Below are 16,423 nucleotides of genomic sequence, written 5' to 3' on the forward strand. Positions count from 1 at the left end.
TATACTTCTCAACCTCTAGTGCATTCATTTGTCTTGGGATCCCAACGTGGGAAAAAGTAGAATTAGGACAATTGTGGCAAGGGGAGGAAGCACAAAGGCACTATTGAGGACGTTGGAGTAGCTCTCAACTTGACACAAGCTTCCTCTTAGCTAATTTCCTATCTGTTTGTTTATTATTAGGTGTCTCTTAAGGTTTTCTATGTGGAAAGGAGTACTTCCAGACACTAGGTGTTCCCTGACCTTGCTCAGGCAGATAAAAGGAAAAAGTTCCCTCATCGCTCTCATAGGCAAAGGTTGGCAACCCTACTATTCCTTTAGCTAGAGCTTAGTGAAGTCAGGACCAAGGCCTTAAGTCGAAACCCTATTTAATGTGATGAGGTGTGCTTCAACTTCAATTTGACTGCGAACATAGCAAAATCCAACCCTGTTTTAAGCATTGGCAAGTTACTTCCTTCTACGGCATGACAAGAAGCTCTAGGAGAGGTGGGACACCCTTGGGAAGGACTTCTTGTGCAATAGATAGAAGGACCATACTATCAACAAGTAAAGAGGAAATATGATCACTCTAGTTGCAATGACAACCAGGACAACCGAGGAGGGGTGGAGGAAATCAAGGAAGAGAGGAGCATGAGGGGGACAGAGAATTGGACCCTCCATTTAGGAACATTCCTGGTTGAGTGAATTTACTTGCACCTTTTGATTCAATTGAAGCTTAAATTCACTTGCTCCAATGCACAATCAACTAGCTATCTCATGCTTAGAATGAGGACAACAATGAGTTGGTTGGTCGTTTGATTGTCATTCGCCAGATTCAATGACACATCTTGAAGTGACAGGCTACATTGAGAAGGAACCAAATGCATCTCCATGCTTGCATGGATATTCTTGAGACTCACATGGCTCACATGGAATATCACATCCACAAAGCCTTTTATCTCCCTGTTAGCCTCCTATACCAATAGGTTTTCATCTCTCATGATTGACAGTGGAAGTGCCAAAAATGTCCACCTTCCATGCTACTAAGGTTCCATTTTTGTAAAGGAAGCAGACAGTTAAAAAATATAAAGAGGGTATGCCTTAAAAGAAAAATCAAAGGGCAAGAAAATGAATTGGTCAAAGAAAAAATAAAAGAAATGAACCCCAAACAAAGACCATGAAAGTGGCTAGTCCAAATTGCCATTACTACTTTGATGGGTGGTCCAACAGCTCAAACTGGGCCTCACCATGTTTTAAATTGCATGTTGTAGACTAGAGAGGAAGTACCTGTTCAAACAGTTCAAGCTTGACAGATGACTAGGTGGATAGAGAAATAAAGGAGCCCAACTGCTTAATCTGGGCCCTTGGAAGTCATAAGGGTAGACTTAGATAGGAGGGCAGCAAAAAGAAAAGAGAATTATCAGGGTTTGCAAGGCCAAGTGCACCCATCCAAAGGAAGAAAAAATGTTAGGCATATTAGGCAGGGTAGGCAGTTGAAGGTTGCAGAAAGCAAGATCTAAGCATATCACTTGGAAAAAATCACAATGTTGTCACCAGCAGGAGAAAGGCAAGAGCAATGGCCTATTTGGAAAACTACTAAACCATCACTAACTTCCCTCATCCCCTTCAAAAGTTTCTTACTAACCTCCCCATGAGCACTGCAGGATCTGCCTGATCAGTCCTCCTTATACTCCTCATTTGTAAAAATTTCATGTCAGAAATGACTTCTCTCTTTGAAGAGCAGCCACATTTCCTGTGTAAAAATTCTTTTCATTTTGATCTACTCCCTAACTAAGTTTGTCTCCTAAAAAGCTTAGTATCTATCACTTCCCATTCACATTCCCCTCCAATACTAACTACTAACTCTATCTACACTAAATCCCCTATGTTCCCCTTTCCCTATTACTATAACACCATGGTGTATAAAACCCCAAGCAATGTATAAATATCCCCCCTTTAGCATTATAGCTAAATAACACTTCTAAGGGAGACATTAGCCCACCAGGGACTATAGTCAACCCTGCTTTGGGATTACTCTAACCTCTGGTCAGAGTAATAACCTATACTAAACCCTCATTTACCCTTTTTTCCGAAAAATTCATGAAAAACCCCTTCCCCCCCTCTCAAACCCAGCATTCAAAGGTTTTTTAAAACCCGACAGATTAACCCATATATTCCAAAACCCACGAAAACCCCCCTTAACCAAAGTTTTAAACCCCGAAATATTAAATAAATATTTTATTGGCCGGCGGGTCCCCCCCAAACTTGCACGATGGGTCGGGGCGCCCGCCAGCCCTTGATTTCCCGCTGCCCCCAATCTAACGGTGGGCGGTCCTTTTCGGATTTGAACCCGCCGCGCTTTAGCGTCCGGGGAGCGGGTGGTTTTGCCCCCGTACGCTGGACGCGTGGCAGCCGGCGGAGGTGTTCGGAGCCCCCCTCCCCGATACCGCCTTCTCCCAAAAGCGGTGCGGGGAGACCGCTTACCGCTTTCCCTCTTACCGCCTCCTCTGTCACGTCAACCCACGTCATCGTGACGTCATGTCACCGGCCCCCGCCCCCGCGCCTCGTGGCCCTCCACATCACCTTGCCACCCCACACCATCCGCCACCGTGTCCTGCCATGCTGGCCTCCAGCTCAGCACCCACGTCACCTTCCGTACCCGGGCCCGCCATGACGTCATGCTGACGTCATAGGCGGAAAAGCGCCAATAACCCCCATTTTCCAAAATTATCGTTAAAAACGCGCAAACAAGCCGTTTTGTGTCATTTTCGTTTGAAAAGAGACAGAGCCGTTGTGAGCTGTTCGCACCGAAAATTGCCTCCAAGCCGTGAAATTCAAAGCTCCGGACGCGTCATTCACCAATTCAACTAAGTTCTGCACCCACTGTTCAACCCGGAGGCCCTCGGCATCGTTTATCCAGGTATTTGCCAGAATTCACCTGTTTTACCCGTGTTTATGCCATTTCTCTGCAAAATTGTCCATTAAACACCTGGTAATTCCCAAATTAAAGGTTGTCTCCCAGTCACTTCTGGACCAAAGCAACCTACATTGCCCCCTGCTCCAAAATTTGATGTTAAAACAATAATTCGCGGTCTTAATTTGCAAATTCGTCCTCAAGCTGCCCGGCATTGTTCCCTTTTGCCGAGTGCAGGCTTGAAAAGCTGCATTTCACCAATTTTAGTCCTGCCCGCCCTCTGCATTTCATCCTCATTGTTCACAATCCCTGTGAATTTACCCAAGCAGAGCAGAGGCAAGCCTGCCTAGCCTGCCTATTCCTCTTTGAAGAACATATCTAGCACCTGCATTCAATCTGCCAATTGACTTCTAGAAAAGCCTTGCAAGCTATTACACTTACCTTGTAACATTCAGAAATTACATAATGGCTGCTCCTGCACCCACAGCTCTCAGTGTTGCCCCCATGAATCCACCAAATAAAGAGCTGGAGTCCCTGCCTCTTGCTGACAGAGATTTCCTCATCCAAGACTTTGTGGGTGATAGGAACCATTTGCAGACCTTCAGGGAATTGAGAGATGACTATTTGAACAACAATGATACATATGGGATATGGGAATCCAATCTGCCTTATTACTTCCTCCCATCTGTCAACATTTTTCCAGAGATTATCCGCCTATGTGCTGAGAATTATGATGCAAATCACAGAGCTGTCAAGTCTCCATCTGGGAGCATCCTCTTTCACATTAATGCTGAGTCCATCAACCAGATGCTCAACTTCAAACAAACTCAGCTGTTGTTTCCTTTCTCCATGAACTATCTGCTGGATACAGGTGCCAAGATGTCCACTGCTGACATTCAGAAGATCACCCAGACATTTATGAGGCCTGACCGCCAGCCCACAGGGCCACCTCCCTACTTGTATGTCCACTTTACTGATATAGGCAAACTCCTGCTGGACATGATTGCTTATGTGTTGGGCTCTAAAACCAGTGAGTTTGTTGATGAGACAGTGCTGGTGTTACTAGCTGCTTATAGCCCAGGCCAACCTCCTGCCTACAAATATAATTTTGCTAAATTCATAGCCAACAAGATACATGAGCAGCTTTTCAAAGTAGACAGGGAGGGCATATTCAAGTATTCATCTTACATCTACCACTTGTTCATGTACTACCAGTCCGAGGCTTTTCAATGCCATATTAAGAAGCTGGATTCTAGAGGAGAAAGAAGATCTGTTATCTTCTGGACATCTGTCTTTCACCAAGTCCAAAATTCACCATATTCATATTGTGAATTTATTGATCAATTTGTATACCCAGTCTCTTGCTTATTGATGAGGTCCCCTCCTCCCAGAGTGTCATTTGAAATACAGAAAACTCTGCAGCTCTCCAAAAATTATAAAATAGGTGATTGGTACCTATACCAAGATCATACAGTCATCAGAATTTATGGCTGCGAGCTCTGTCCATACAGGCTCCCAAAATATGTGCCAATGAGACTGTTTGCCTTGGAGTACTATAGGCAGCTCATTCACTCTGACCTCACCCACTTCCACAGTGCTAAAAAGAAAGCCCATCTCAAGTTTAAGCACCACCTGGGCCCCTTCATCATGAATAAAAAAGAGGGATGGCAAGATGCTGAGCAAATCCTCAAAGACAAGTACAAGCTCTCAAAAAGCTTCCGGTGGGTCCCTTATGACCCTGAAGGCTTCATCTGTGCTAGGAGGGTTAAGTACAGGCTGCTAGGCTATGAGCATTGTAAATATCCACATATTGAGCAGTATGCCAATCAGCAAGAATGGCTGCAAGATACTTTAATTGAGAAACTAACTGAAGAAGAGATAATGCAAAAGAATGTCAAGGATTTGGAAAAAACTCTTGACTTGGATTCTGTGCAGCAGGTAATCTTCAAGCAACCACATCCAGTGGGAGAAGGGACTTCAGCTACAACAACTGCACCAGCCACCCAGGCGCCCTCTACAGCAGCATCAGGCACAGATAAAGGTAAAGGAATAATGGGTGCTGAAGAAGAAACAGTAAAAGAACAGCCTGCCTCCTCACTTGGGCAGCAACAAGAGCAGACCCCTCCGCCACAAACAGAACCACCTACAACACCTATTTTGCAGACTCCTGCACATGAGGAGAGGGGTAAGAAAAGAGACAGAGAAGAGTCCACTCCTGCTAGTGGATCCTCCCAGCAACCTGAGGCTAAGAGGCAAAAGGTTGACTCCCCAGTGATAGAAGAAATAAGTGAAGAAGTCCTTGACAGTCCAAGGAAAGAAGGGGGAGACAGCCAGCAAACGGGTACAAGCTCCTTTCAGCAGGAGCAGGGATTACAGCTTGGCTTGGAGGTGTCCTCCTCCACTCAGCAGAGCAAGAAGCCTTCAAGCACCAAGGCTTCTTTCAAACAAATAAAGGCACAGAATGACTTGCTGAGAATAGAAGTATACAAACAGTTTCTCAAGGCAACACCAGCCAAGCAAGAAAGGTTGATGTCTGTATATGACATACAAGAGGAGAAAATGATCCTCAGCCACTTCAAACCTAAGGTGCCGCAGCCTCAATCAGCTGCAGATTTTGTAAGAACAAGGGTGGAAGTCATGGCAAAGGACATTCACCCCATGGACCAGATTGAACTGCATAAACAAACGGGAGAAATGGTCTATGCCACCTTGGTAGACAGGGCCACAATGGCCCATGAATTGAAAGAATCATTGAAGAATACCAACATTCAGTTGGATTTTGAGAGAATGTCCTCCATGGCCAAGGACAATAGGATTAAATCACTAGAGGACATCATCATAGACCTAGGACATGATCCCAAGGACCCAAAGGGCGTGAGGGCCCTCATGAAGAAAAAAGAAGATGATCTTAATGCATTGAAGAAAAGGTTGAAACTGCTACCCACCGAGCACCCCCAAACAGCAGAATTGCAGAAGGAAAAGGAGGCCGATGAGCAACTTGATCTAATAATGCAGCTCAATCAAAAGGTCCTTGATTTGGAAAAGGAGCTAGAAGGGGCACTGCAAGACAAGCAGGGAGAATCCACATCCCAAGCTCCTCCAACTACTTCAACCACTGCAACAACTACAGAGGCAGCAGTAGCCCCTGTAACAACTACAGCAACAACAGAAGCAGCAGCAACAACAACAGCTCCAGAGTCCAGTTTAAACATGGAAGATTTGACAAAGGCTATCAAAGAGATGGAGCTCCAGGCTACTGAGATTAAGCAGGCCAAGGAAAAGTTGGCAGAACTAGAGGCCAAATATGACAAGTCAAAGATGACTGTAGCAGAGCAGTCTAGAGAAATTAAGGCCCTCAGAGACAAAATAAAGTCCTTAGAAAAGGAGCTCAAGCTAGAAAGTGCTCTGGCAGAAATCAAGAGAATTCTGTGGGCCCGAATTGACCAATCCATTACTAGACAATGGAAGTCAATTAAGACTGTGCATGAACAAACGGAATTAATTGGCCAAGCACAGATCGAGATTCAGAAGGCTAGAACAGTGCTGGGAAACAGGCCTGAGCAGGCTAATAGAATGATCAATTTTCTGAACAATCAAACTAAGGAGGAGCTAGCAGCCATCAATATTGTCAACAGAACAGATCCTGTCCTCACAGCTAAAAAGGTGCTGACTCTCAGGAATTTTGTGCAGACTGTAGAGAGAAAATGCCATGAAATACAGGCTGAGGTAGATGAATACAAGCTCAAAATGGGAGCACTGCAAGCAAAAGGATTGCCCAGCCTACTAACCAGCACAGGAAGATTGCTCCCTCGAGAGCAATTTACCACCAGAATGACAACTTTTATTGAAAATCAAATCACTGCATCTGCCAGCACTTCTGAGGAAATGGGGCCGCCAACAGGGCAGAGCCTATATGATAAACTTGAAAATCTGTTTTTCATAGAACATGAAGTCAATCACCTTTTTGAGGTTCCTCCTAATTTTTACAGATATACAGAGGCAGATGAAACATTGGTGAAAATTCGGAGGCACCAGCTGCCCAAAGAAGACTGGTGGCAAGCAATGCTACAACTCTTACCTCAATAAACTCAGCAGTTTTGTCCTAGTCAGCCTCCGCTCAGCCAAAAGCAAAAAGCAAAATCTGAACAGCATGCAAGGCAGCCGAAAAGGATGACTCAGCAAAAGACAGCGACAGCAAGCCAAAAGATAAGAAATGCACAAATTTTGGGCAGCGCATCTTCAGCCGACTCCAACGGTCACAAAGTCAACATTCTCTGACCATTTTGGACAGCTAAGGCACTGAGGAGTTACTACAGCATTTACTTTCTCAGCTACAATGCTCCAGGAGTTGGCACGATATTAATAAAACATTTACTCATCAGCTAGATATTTTCTGATGTAAATTATGTATATTTATACCTCCCCTGGCAACGTATGAGGGGTTGGTGATTTTCATTCTGAGTCAAATGTGTTGTATATTTTCATATAATCTAATGCAAGAGGCTGGAAAAGCTCAGTGATTTCTTGGATGTTTGATGTCTTGATGATGCTCTGCGTGCTGTTGCAGAATTCCTGTGCTGTCTAATGGAAAAATAAGTTTTCTCAATCTATGTTTTATCTTCTTATGTTTGTTTGAATCATACACATGCTTCACTAATCTAACAATAGAGAAAAAGAATAGTGCAGGAAATGTTTAATTACACCTTGTGCTCAATCTCTGTTGCTGAAAATGTTTTCTTCAGAATTAATAATGGACATGAATTCTTAGTTGCTCATGTTTACATCAATTCTATAAATATGAATGTTATATAGGAATTATTCAGTGCTCCTAGATAATATTCCCACTGTCCTCCATATCAGATTACTGAAAGATCCTTAATTGCCTTTCATGCCCTGATTACATCACACCCAATCACAGATTTAAAGAATTGTTTCTTAGACACTTATCTGGCTCTGCAGCATCACTATTGTATCAACACAGACATATCAAGCAAACTAAGCATCACTGACTCCATGCCCAATGGCCTAGAACACCCTGGTAAACATATATGTATCTTAACTGAAGTCATCATCCAGCAAATTTCAAAACAAAACCTTGAGCATCATAACTAGCCTAAAATATTACACAAACAAAGTTAAATCATAAAGAGAGAGCCCTCTCTGGTCATAGGTAGGCTAGAACCTGTGACCCAAAGATTGGTCAGTGGTTACCTCGGCCGTATTCCCTTGGGAGTCAAAGGGAACAACCTGAGTGATAACACTCCCAAAAAATGTTGCCCAAGCAAGAAAGGTAAACCTCGCTCCTCCTTAGTTGCATGAATGATTACTAGCTGCCTATATGTTGGGTCCCTATAATACTGGTGATTACCCCATTACTATTGTAGTTATACCCCTTATTTATATTGTTGTGCCCCTATTACCCCCATATTGTTATTTCTGTGCCCCATAGAATCCCTCTATTGTTATTTTTGTGGCTTTATATTATTATTGTTAGGTCGGCTGGATTATATTGTGACTCCTTAGACTCCTATATATAGAAAGGAGGTTTTGTCATTTGTATTATCCAAGAATTGTTCATTTATGTAATGTAAAGGAGGTTGCCCCCTCGAAGAGGCTGAATTCTAAGGCGTGGATCTCTCTTTTCTATCTTTTTGTGAGCTGGTTTCATAACATTTGGTATCAGAGCTTTGGATTCTAGGGTTTCGCTGCTCCAAACAGGTCATCGTGGAATTTTCGCTATAACTTTTTTTCTGTGACGTTTCAGAAGTCGCAAAAAAAACCCATTTGAGAAGAATTGGCGCTGAATATTGGGTCCGAATTTCATAGCTTTTTGCGCGATATTTTCGGAGATATGATCTGAGGAAGTTGGCCTTTTTGCAGACTCCTGAATTACATTCAAAACAGGTGACCTGGGGAAAATCGTCATAACTCTCTCTCTGAGGATCGGATTGAAATTTCGTAAAAAGGTACAGAAAGAGGACGGACTTTAGTTTCTTGTGTGTGTGTTTCAGATTCAAAGGTTGAAACAGTGACTTGTGGCACGTCGTACAAGTTTGCTCTACTGAACCAGTCTAAAAGCAAGTCACTGTGGGAGATTTCACATAACTCTTCCTTGGAGAATCCAATTTGGCTCAGACTTGTGGCATTGGAAAGAGGACACAGAAAGCTACTACAGGTAGCAATTTCAGAACTGGATGATCCGAAATTACAGAGATACATCAGATTCAATATCAGGCTTCTATAAATTGAAAAAAGGTGTGTAGTTTTTTTTTAAATTTTTGTGTAAGCTTGGTTTAACGGAATTCAAAGGGCATAGTAAAGCATTATTATCGGTAACTGATGCCCCGAGGAAAGAAAATGCAAACACCTAATAAGGAACCTGAAAGCTCTAGCATGACTCATGAAGAAGAAGAAGAAATGCTACATGATATATCAAAATTACAAGAACAAGTGCAACAAATGTCACGCTCACAAAAGCTAACAGAAGCTAAGATAAGTGGTGTGGAATCTAAGATAAAGGGCATGGAAGCTAAGATGGATGATTCGAAGATAGATTTGAAGAGAGACATGGCAGATTTGAAGACAGACATGGCAGATTTGAAGACAGATTTGACAAATTTTCTACAAGAAATACTTACTAATGGTGAAAAGGTTGTAAAGGAAACTCATGATGTGAACAAAAGTAATGTTAATCATGATTCCATAGATGCTAATGTTGGATCGAAGACCCACCATATTCCAAAAATCGATATGAGGAAGTTTGATGGCAAGGATCCCGCCACATGGATATTACAGATGGAGCAGTTCTTCGATCTCAATAATGTGCAAAACACACAAAAGGTACGTATGGCAACTGTATATTTGGAACCAAATCAGTTTGTATGGTATCAATGGCTTTGCTCTCGTAAAAAATTTATCACTTGGGCAATTTTTACGGAAGAATTGATAGCACATTATGAAGATACAAAAAGCAACACTTTTTTTAGCCAATTGATAAGTCTCAAACAAAAGGGTTCAGTAATGGAGCACATTGAGGAGTTCCAAAAATTGAACATAAGGGTAAAAGATATTCCAGAGGAGCATAGGATTGATGTGTTCATAGGGTCTTTAAAGGATAATATCCAACATGATGTTCGCCTTTGGGAACTTGATTCATTAGAGAAGGCATTCAGGTTAGCAAGAAAAATGGAAAGCAAAATTATGGCAACTAGGAAGCATACCATTCACAACTATAAAGACGGAAGTGTTGTTTCCCATAGTCTTCCACAACCTACAAGGTTGACACCACAACAATTGGAAGAAAAAAGAGCAAAAGGGCTTTGTTACAATTGTGATAGCAAATACACAAAAGGTCATAAGTGTGCTGAGAAGAAATTATTCTACATAGATTGTGAAGAGGAAGAAGAAAAGGAGCAAGAAAGGTCAAAAGAAGAGGATATACTCCAGGAACAAAGCCTAGATGAAGAACAAATAAATCCGACCATATCTTGTAATGCATTGGCGGGAATTACCACTCCTCAAACCATCAAGATAGAAGGACAAATCAAGAAGAAAAAGGTAATAGTGTTGATTGATTCAGGAAGCACCCACAATTTTATTCATTGTAGGGTAGCAAAAGAATTGAATTGCTTCCTATATCCAGCACCAGAGTGTCAAGTGATGATTGCAAATGGAGGAACAATAAATTGCTCTGGAAAGTGCCATAATATCAAGCTATCCATGGGAGAATATGTATTGACTAGCCCAATGCTTTCCATTCCAATGGGAGGTGCTGATGTTGTACTAGGAGTCCAATGGCTACAATCCTTGGGTACAATAGCTTTTAATTTTCAAGAACTTTTCATGAAATTTTCTGTGGAAGGAAAGGAAGTTGAATTAAGGGGTATTGCAGGGAAACCAGGAAAGATAATCAGCTCTAATGGCATGACAAAGCTTCTAAAAAAGGAGCAAAGAGGTGTAATTGCACAATTATGTTCACTAGATGTTTCCACATTGGAATCATCTATTTCTCCAGATCTCCAAAAAGTCCTGGACAATCATTCCAAGGTATTTGAGACTCCCAAAGGTCTCCCACCTATGCGTGATCATGATCATGCTATTCATCTGATTCCAGGAAGTGTTCCTCCAAACATCAGGCCATACAGATATCCCTATGTCCAAAAAAGTGAAATTGAACGTATGGTTGCAGAAATGCTAGAGGCTGGTATAATTCAACCGAGTCAAAGTTCTTTCTCAGCTCCAGTAGTATTGGTGCACAAGAAGGATGGATCATGGCGCATGTGTCCAGATTATAGGGAGCTCAACAAGCTCACTATTAAAGATAAGTTCCCCATTCCTGTCATTGATGAATTATGGATGAATTGCATGGATCAATTTACTTCACCAAGTTGGATCTTCGTTCGGGATATCATCAAATCAGAATGAAGGTTGAAGACATTCCGAAAACGGCATTTAGAACTCATGAGGGTCATTATGAATTTTTGGTCATGCCTTTTGGCCTTACCAATGCACCTTCAACATTTCAAGGTTTGATGAATTCAATTTTCAAACCATTCCTTAGAAAATTTGTGTTAGTATTTTTTGATGATATACTAATCTACAGCAAGTCTTGGAAGGATCATGTTGAACATGTTGACAGGGTGCTACAACTATTGGAGGAGAAACAATTATATGCAAAAAGATCCAAATGTTTCTTTGGAGTCCAGGAGGTGGAATATTTGGGTCATATTGTATCTCATGAAGGAGTTAAGGTAGACCCTAGCAAAATTAAAGCCATTAAGGAATGGAAAATCCCCACATCCATAAAGCATCTGCGAGGATTTCTTGGGTTGACAGGGTATTATCGCAAGTTCGTTAAGAATTATGGGAGAATAGCAGCACCTCTAACAACATTATTGAAGAAAGATTCATTTTCATGGACTCCGGAAGCAACAAAGGCCTTTGAACATCTTAAAGAGGCAATGTGCCAAGCACCGGTCTTAGCTACACCGGACTTCACAAAAACCTTTATTGTGGAATGTGATGCTTCAGGAAATGGAATTGGTGCTGTTCTAATGCAAGATGAAAGACCCATTGCTTTTGAAAGTCGTCCAATCAAGGGAAAGTTTTTAAGCAAAGCTATTTATGAGAAGGAAATTTTGGCAATACTCCATGCACTTAAGAAATGGCGACCCTACCTAATGGGAAGACACTTCAAGGTAAAAACGGATCATGATAGCCTTAAATACTTTTTAGAACAAAGATTATCCTCTGAAGAGCAACAAAAGTGGGTCACAAAGATGTTGGGTTATGACTTTGAAATCATCTACAAAAAAGGGAAGCAAAATGTGGTGGCAGATGCACTCTCAAGAAAGGATGAGGATGTGGAAGCATTGTTGTGTGCCATTTCTATTATCCAACCAGATTGGATAAACGAAGCAAGGGAGGAATGGAAGAATGACAAAGAAGTGTGGGCACTTATTCGAAAGCTACAACAAGATTCCAGTACTTCTGATACATTTAGCTGGAAAAATGATTCGTTATGGTACAAAGATCGCTTATACCTCTGTAAGAATTCCCAGCTAAAACAAAAGATTCTTATGGAATTGCACACTTCTCCCTTAGGAGGGCACTCAGGATTTTTAAAAACTTACCACAGGGTTAAGAAGGAATTTTTTTGGGATGGCCTTAAATCAGATATTCAAAAGTTTGTGGCGGAATGTTTGGTTTGCCAACAAAATAAAGTTGAAACAATTAAGACACCAGGTCTATTACAACCTTTATCCATTCCAAGCCAACGTTGGGAGGAGGTTTCAATGGATTTTATCACAGGTTTACCCAAGTCTGAGGGAAAGAGTGTCATCATGGTGGTAGTTGACAGACTTACCAAGTATGCACACTTTTGTGCATTATCACATCCATTTAAAGCCAGTACAGTTTCTACTGCATTTATGGAAACAGTTCAAAAGCTACATGGAAACCCAAAGATTATTGTAAGTGACAGAGATCCCATTTTCACTGGAAATTTTTGGACAGAATTATTTTCTTGTCTGGGTACTCAGTTAGCTCATAGCTCATCTTATCATCCTCAATCTGATGGGCAAACTGAGATAGTAAACAAATGTTTGGAAGGATATCTTCGTTGCTTTGTATCTGATAAACAGACACAATGGGTCAAATGGTTGCCTCTGGCTGAATGGTGGTATAACACTTCCTTCCATACAGCAACAAAAATGACCCCATTTATGGCACTTTATGGGTATCAACCACCATCCATCACATCATATTTAAGAGAAAATTCTAAGGTTCAGGCAGTGGAACATCACATCGAACATCAACAACAAGTCCTCCAACTCTTAAAGGATAACCTCGTGTTGGCACAAAATAGAATGAAACAATAGGCAGATCAACATCGCAGTGAAAGAAGTTTTGATGTAGGTGATTGGGTATTCCTACGGCTACAACCATATAAGCAAATGTCCCTAAAGCAAGCTAAGAAGGATAATAAATTATCACCAAAGTATTATGGTCCGTACAAGGTGTTGCAAAAGATTGGTACTATGGCATACAAATTGGAGCTTCCTGCAGCTTCTCGATTGCACCCAGTTTTCCATGTTTCATGTTTAAAGAAGGTTATAGGCGACAAGCTCCCAGTTCAAACAATATTGCCAGAACTTGACGAGGAAGGAAAAATTATATTGGAACCGGAAGCAGTCACAGAAACAAGAACTCGACAGCTACGAAATTGATCAATTTCAGAGTATCTTATCAAGTGGAAGAACTTATCCGCTGAAGATTCCACATGGGAGGATGAGAATTTTATGCAGAAGTATCCATAACTACTCAAGCGTTGAGGACAACACTTTTTTGAAGGAGAGGGGCATGTTGGGTCCCTATAATACTAGTGATTACCCCATTACTATTGTAGTTATACCCCTTATTTATATTGTTGTGCCCCTATTACCCCCATATTGTTATTTCTGTGCCCCATAGAATCCCTCTATTGTTATTTTTGTGGCTTTATATTATTATTGTTAGGTCGGCTGGATTATATTGTGACTCCTTAGACTCCTATATATAGAAAGGAGGTTTTGTCATTTGTATTATCCAAGAATTGTTCATTTATGTAATGTAAAGGAGGTTGCCCCCTCGAAGAGGCTGAATTCTAAGGCGTGGATCTCTCTTTTCTATCTTTTTGTGAGCTGGTTTCATAACACTATACCTTTTAGGTAAACTTTGGGTAAATTTTGCTCATGGCAAGCTATGGATGTAATGAAGCCCTGTTTTGTAAAGTTTCTCTCTCTTTTGTTTTGTTTGTATCTGAAGGCCAACAAATCTAGTTGAAGAGCGACCGATTTTTCACTCTTTCATAATTCCTCAAAATGTAATATTCTTATAATATAATGCAAAAAGGTTGTCTTACAAAAAAATTAAAAGTAAAAGTACAAAGAATTTTAAAACTAAATTAAATATAGAAATTGATTTTTTTATTGTTAGGAATTATTTTACTATGACTTCCTTAAATTTAATTAGTTCCTTTTTTCACAATAAAGGTTACATTCATTAAACTTCATTTAACTTCTAAAGACATCTATCCCTGGAGGTTAATGGAAACCCTATAATACCACTTTGTAATAGCACAACCTAGCATAAATCCATTGGGAGGGTTTCCACCAAGAGGAAATCCCCTCTAAGATATTGAAAACAATTAATATATTAGAATATATTATAACTTAGTAGCATGCTTATTGTGTACCCATACTTTCATGTGCAAACTAATGTTCTATTGCAAAAACATCAATGTGGGGGAAATCACACCCAAAAATAGGCAATATCCTTGAGCAAGGCTTAAAAGCAATGAAAATATAGGGAAAATTTATCTAATTGCTCTACAAAATCCAATTCACTTTCCCTAGAAATCATAATAATGGATCAAAAATCAAACAAAACATAATGATTATGTGGTGGAGAACCCTTTGTGAATTGGTGTTAGGGTCCATGTTGGGCCTTAGCACCCCCTTAGGCTAAGGAAAACCCTATCCTCCTCCTACCCACTAAGACAATGTTGGAGCAAATTTCAATATACTACTTGAGATCACAAATCAATGATTGCTTTCCCTTTCTCAAATCAATAAGAAAAAAATGTACAGTTCCCTTGCTCAAGATATTCTTTCTCTTTTCAAAGTTCCCAAGAAGGGAACAACTACTAAGAAATCCTTCTAGTTTTACCTTCCCACATTCCAAGATTATTTTCCACACCTAAAAATGCTTGAGGAAAAATTGAGGTTAGGGGTAAAATTACTACCAAGAAAGTATTTTGGTTTTACCACCCCCCTTCACATATTATTTACCACACCTAAAAATTCTTTGGGAAATATCAAGCTTAGGGATAAAATTATTAAGTTCATAAAATAGGGAGTTAATGAATTAGACTAGACCTTTCGCACTAAATCAACTTGGGGGGCATATTTTGAGAGTTTTGGATCAATATTTTCCTTATCAAGTTTCACAAGGTATTTTCCTCTACATGAGCAATCCTCATTGGGCACAAATTTCTTCCATTGGGTACAATTTCCACCATGAAATTATAATTCTTCTAGGTTTCTTCCAATGTCTAAGACAAGTCATTATGGATCTTAGGAAACATAAATCTACAACAAAGATTAGTTAATCAAAAGAACATTGTAATACTTACACCAAACCATTAAGTCATCAAAAAAATGTGGATCACAAATATATATTTCAATCATTGGCTATAAACATCCCAATTATGTATACATTCATATATAATAATATAATATCCAAATAACAATATAGAAAACATCATATTGTAGCTAAACGACATGAAGGTTCAACATGTCTCTTTAGAAAAATGACAAGATCCAAAATAAGCATGCAATGATAATTAAACCACTATCCATTGTGAGAAGGAAAGTAAATAGAATGCCTCAACACCTAGTTTATCAACACCCAGAAATTGGGTTCCCTCCAACCTAGTCTATCAACACTTGGAAAAGTCCCTTTGTAACTTCATATGGCCTTGTAACTCTAATGGAAAAGGATTTCATAGAGTTAATTGGTATCTTTCTTTAATTTTTCATGAACATGGTCGTTTGGGTATCATGAAAACTAGGATTAAAGGATAACATTTTTGTGCCAAATAGATGGTGTGCTATGTAAATAGAGAAGATTCATGTAATGTCTTTTTAATGCATCATAAATTCAAGTTGTCCAACTTAATTTTTTTTTATCTTGTTACTTGTTTATAGTTTTATCTCGGATAATCTTATCCCCAAGTTATGCCTCTCGATACCTAAGGCTCAATATGAAACTATACACACACACACACACATGCCAATTTAGGCTACCAATGGATCTATTTCAACCTTGAGTTCGATAGTCACTTGAACAAGATTTAGCACCTAAAAATTAAACAAAAAACATGTTTATTCCAATCATGAGTTCTTTACTTAATGGACCTACGACATAATATGTACATTCATGGGATATTAAAGAACACCCGTAATTTCATTAAATATTGATAAATATCTTCCG

Source organism: Pinus tabuliformis, chromosome 3_2 (assembly GCF_031772625.1).
Source record: "Pinus tabuliformis cultivar Carrire ecotype Pingquan chromosome 3_2, CPIR1, whole genome shotgun sequence".
NCBI lineage: Eukaryota > Viridiplantae > Streptophyta > Pinopsida > Pinales > Pinaceae > Pinus > Pinus tabuliformis.